Below are 5,162 nucleotides of genomic sequence, written 5' to 3'. Positions count from 1 at the left end.
CAAACCACCACGACCCACCATTTGGTGTGATAGCAAGTTCCAGAACCCCTGCTGTGCATAAATCCTGAGATAAGAGGTCTTCCCAGGGGGGCTTAACAGCGATCAGGGACCGACCCAAGGTGCGGGGGAACAACAGAAGAGACACTTGGGGGGCCGTTAATCAACCAAGGAGGAAGAAGATAAACTTTAACACCACATACGTTGTTTTAAGTGTGCAAACAAATGTTCAGGAAAGAGACTGAGATCAATAGTACTCATAGCAAAGCGCAGTCCCTCAATAGCTGCAACACAGATACTTGAGATAACAGTTCCTCTTTTGATGTTGACATGTCCTCTGGAGGGGTCCTAAAAGTGGTGCGGGTGAGGGGGTACCAAAGGTGATTGTAATCACAGTAAGCAGGAAATACCTTCAACAGCATTCTACATTGTTTCATTCAAATCCAGCTAACAGAGAGGAATCATATCTTAACACAACCCACAATCTTGCCGCTGTAAACTGTAAATTTCCCCAGTGTAGGACAAATAAAAGTAGTCCAGTAATGTGTTGCTACGTCAGATACATGCGCGTTGAGCGTCACTCAAAGCTCTCATTCAAAGTAAACATAGCGTGCACAGACTACGCATTTCAAACGATCAGTTTCGGTTTTTTTTTTTAAAACTTGCCAGCAAGACCCACAAATGCACACACGCCTCTCGTGACAATGCTGATGAATATAACTGCCGAATTGTAATGCTGTTTGCAGACATGCACGTCGAGCTTCAAAGTAAACATAGCGTGCACAGACTACGCATTTCAAACGATCAGTTTCGGGTTTTTTTGTGAAAAAACTTGCCAGCAGGACCTACAAATGCCCGTCGTTGCAATAATGATCAAAAAGCCCTGCCGAAATGGAAAGCTTGGAAAGCTCACTGCGACGGAATGCAATCATTAGTTAGTATGTAGCGCCCCCTTGTGGTTTTATAGGTATAATCACTCTCAACACACATTTTTGCCATGCACACGTTAGTTGAGACGCACCTGAGGCAATCGACGTGAAAATTGCGGAAAATGCACGTTTACACATCAGGTTTACAATAGGTCAAATGATATGAATTATAATGGAAGTCTATGGGACAATTTTGGTAAAATCTGTACAGATACGTATGGCGACACCAGGGGGCAGTGTTGGACATACTCAGCAATGACGTAAGAAGGTGCCGTTTTCAGCTTGAGCACATTTTCCACACTCCGGAGGAATGTTTCGCACCCAAGTTTTTTTTTAGGTTGTGTTTTTTGATGTTTTCTTATTGATTTTCGAATAAAATGCAAAATATCAACAATTTCTGTACATTATGGAACCACAAGGGTATGACCGTATGCTTGTTGAAAGTAAGTTTGGAATAATGTTCTCACGCATGGCACTGTGTTAGTTCAAACTCAAGTATACTCATATTCAGTAAGTAGTCTAAAAGTAAATAGAGGTGCGTGTGCACATACTTGCGACGACACGACCACGTGATCAGTGTGTTCAGTTCACGGTAATTAGGCTGCAACGATGCTCCAGCCGGCCACTGTCATCCACACAAAGGGGTTCGATGTCGAGAGTGGTGTTGTTTTTAAACGTTATGTGGCGTCACAGGGACGTACCTGTTTAAATTGGTTACTTTCTCTCTTCAGTATTCACGAATGTAAATTGGGTGCATCCATTCATGACATTCGGACTGGCAACGGAGCAACAAGCTCCATGGAGCACGTTAACTCCAAATGAAACAAACACGACGCACTGTTGTTACTCACCCTCTGCTCCTCCAAAAGTGAAAGGATGTCCTCCGACACTCCTCGGCCACGCAAAAAGTTGCTGGGTGACGACATGATGTCCTTTATTCCAAGCCACGCCACACGCTGACGGTCCCCCCACAATTCATAGCTCCACGAACGTCACAAAGTCAGAATTCTGAGATTAAAGTGAGAATTTTGCCAACCTTGTTTTTTTTTCTTCATTGGCCATAATCCTCTTCCGTACGTTCTTCCCCGCTGTTTCAGCCAAGTGTATGGACCTTCTTCGCTCTCAGTTGCGAGAGGCCCATTGGGACGTGCAGGACAGAAGTCCATCATTGCCCTCTCCTGGTCTCCTGTAACATCTCCTGCAACATCCTTGAAGAATGCCACACGATTTGTGATGACAATCGACAAATCAGCATGAACACAAAATGGCCGCTCTGGGAAGATAATTTTGTCACATTTGGTGGAGTTTTTTGATTTGAGAATACAAAAAACGTGAGAATTCGTTCACAACGGTCGTTTTTCACCACTGTTTATACCTTGTTTTTGGATCTTGTTCACTCTCAATTGCGAAAAGGGCTCCATTGGGACGTCAACGGCAAAAGTCGATTACTGGCCTTTTGTGGTCACAGTTTTTCATTGCACCCTTTTGAAAAAGATGACCATATTATTTATTACCCTCGAAAAATCATCAGGAACACAAAATGGCCACCCTGTGAAGATAATTTTGTGACATTTGATGGATTTTTAAAAATTTCTGAATCCCAGAAACATTGCTATTTATTGACAAGGGTCGCTCTTCACTGCTGTTGCCACCTAGTTTGGATCTTTTTCGCTCTCAATTGCGAGAAGAGCCACGGTGGGACGCGCACAATAAAGTCCGTCACTGCCCTCTTTTGGTCATAGATTGTCATTACAACCTTTTAAAATACCATCTTCCTTTATTTCTTACCCTGAAAAGTCGATCATTGCCGTCTGTTGGTCACAGTTTGTCATTGCAAACCTCTTTAAGATTATCATATTGCCAGTAGTTCTTATTTCCCTCGAAAAATCAGCAGTAACACATGAAGGCCGCCCTGTGAAGATCATTTTGTGACATTTGATGTTTTTTTTCTTTCCCTGATCACAAACAACGTTCCAATGAATTCGCAATGGTCGTTCTTCACCTCTGTTTGAACCTTGTGTATGGCTCTTCTTCGCTCTCAAACGCGAGTGCCCTCTTTGGCCGTGCACAGCAAGAGCCGAAAGCTTCCCTCTGCTCGTCAGTTAGTCACTGCCACCCTCTGAAAGAGTACCATATTATTTCTTATTAACCCTATGTATGTACCCCGGTCAAGGACGACACCTCGAACTGACGTCAATCAATCAACAACAATCAATAAGAGAGGGCTCAGTCCTTTTAGCAATTATAGTCCTTGTTTGTGTATGGCTTGTTTATTACAGCCCTCCAATATGGCCGCCGGTAGTGCATTGTGGGTAATTGCTAAAAGGACGGAGCCCTCTTATAGGTTCACTTCCAGACAGCTGCGCATTGCCGAGGCAACGTTTGACAGACAACGGGGAGGTTTTTCAGGCCTTGCCTGTAAATCCCGGCACTTTGGGCCTGTTTTTGCTTCACGCAGCGACAGCGGGTCTAAGCAGTCCGCACCCGTTAATTTCCGGACATTGCGAGTGTGCAGGGCGTGTTTTTTTTCAGCTCTTACTTTTAATCCACGCCTTTATGCGCCCTAAAAACTATCAAAAACGGCATGGGGAGCGGATCGGTTCACTTCCAGTAGAGCTATCCACTACAAAACTACGAACGTCTCAATATACACTTTTAATCCGAGCCTCTCTAGGCCCTACAAAAAATCCAAAACGACAAGGGGAGCGGATCGGTTCACTTCCAGATAGCTGCGCGTTGCCGAGGCAACGCTTGACAGACAACGGGAGCGACACGTGATGTTTTTCAGGCCTTGCCTGCAAATCCCGGCACTCCGAGGCTATTTTTGCTTCGCGCAGCGACAGCGGGCCCAAGCCGGCGGCACCCTTTAATTTCCAGACATTGCAGAGTGTGCACGGTGATTTTTTTCAGCTCTTACTTTTAATCTGCGCCTCTCTGGGCCCTACAAAAAATCCAAAACGGCAAGGGAAGCGGATGGTTCACTTCCAGACAGCTACGCGTTGCCGAGGCAACGTTTGACAGACAACCCGGAGGTTTTTCAGGCCTTGCCTGCAAATCGCGATACACTTTGGGCCTTTTTTTGCTTCGCGCAGTGACAGCGGGCCCAAGCCGGCGGCACCCTTTAATTTCCAGACATTGCAGAGTGTGCACGGTGATTTTTTTCAGCTCTTACTTTTAATCCGCGCCTCTCTGGGCCCTACAAAAAATTTCAAAATGGCAAGGGGAGCGGATCGGTTCACTTCCAGACAGCTGCGCGTTGCCGAGGCAACGTTTGACAGACAACGGGAGCGACACGGGAGGTTTTTCAAACCTTGTATGCAAATCCCGGCAGTTTGGGCCTTTTTTTGCTTTCCGCAGCGACAGCGGGACCAAGCCGGGGCGGTAACCGGTAATTTCCGGATATCGCTAGTGTTCGGAGCGATTTTTTTCAGTTCTTACTTTTAATCCGCGCCTCTCTGGGCCCTACAAAAAATCCAAAACGGCAAGGGGGGCGGATCGGTTCACTTCCAGACAGCTGCGCGTTGCCGAGGCAACGTTTGACAGACAACGGAGAGGTTTTTCAGGCCTTGCCTGCAAATCCCGGCACTTTGGGCCTTTTTTTGCTTCGCGCAGACAGCGGGATCAAGCAGGGCGGAACCCGTTAATTTCTGGACATCGCGAGTGTGCGCAGTGATTTTTTTCAGCTCCTACTTTTAATCCACGCCTTTCTGCGCCCTAAAAACTATCAAAAACGGCAAGGGGAGCGGATCGGTTCACTTCCAGACAGCTGCGCGTTGCCGAGGCAACGTTTGACAGACAACGGGAGCGACACAGCGAGGTTTTTCAGGCCTTGCTTGCAAATCCCGGCACTCCGAGACTATTTTTGCTTCGCGCAGCGACAGCGGGTCCAAACCGGCGGCACCGGTTAATTTCCGGACATCGCGAGTGTGCGTGGTTATTTGTTTCAGCTCTTACTTTTAACCGTGCCTCGCGTTGCCGAGGCAACGTTTTACAGACAACGGGAGCGGCATGGCAAGATTTTTCAGGCCTTCCTTGCAAATCCCGGCACTCCGGACCTTTTTTTGCTTCGTGTAGTGACAGCGGGTCCAAGCCAGCGGCAACCGCAAGGGTGCAAGGTGATTTTTTTTCAGCTCTTGCTTTTAATCTGGGCCACTCTTGGCCCTACAAAAAATGCAACACGACAAGGGACCGGATCGGTTCACTTCCCAGAGATGAAAGTCCTCCGGATTTTCCCGG

The 5,162-nt window shown here is 46.8% G+C and overlaps 1 long non-coding RNA gene across 1 annotated transcript in view; it reads right to left on the bottom strand.

Annotated features, from left to right (window-relative positions):
- The window catches only part of LOC109515553 (uncharacterized), a 3,413-nt gene extending 1,424 nt beyond the window's left edge, over positions 1 to 1,989 (bottom strand). Inside the window, exon 1 of the long non-coding RNA XR_002168211.1 lies at positions 1,778 to 1,989. This is a non-coding gene — a long non-coding RNA (uncharacterized LOC109515553). The remainder of the gene's footprint in view (positions 1 to 1,777) is intronic.
- Positions 1,990 to 5,162: the final 3,173 nt, after the last annotated feature.

Source organism: Hippocampus comes, unplaced genomic scaffold, assembly GCF_001891065.2.
Source record: "Hippocampus comes isolate QL1 unplaced genomic scaffold, H_comes_QL1_v1.1 scaffold569, whole genome shotgun sequence".
NCBI classification, from domain to species: Eukaryota; Metazoa; Chordata; class Actinopteri; order Syngnathiformes; family Syngnathidae; genus Hippocampus; species Hippocampus comes.
This window is presented reverse-complemented; position numbering and strand designations above follow the sequence as displayed.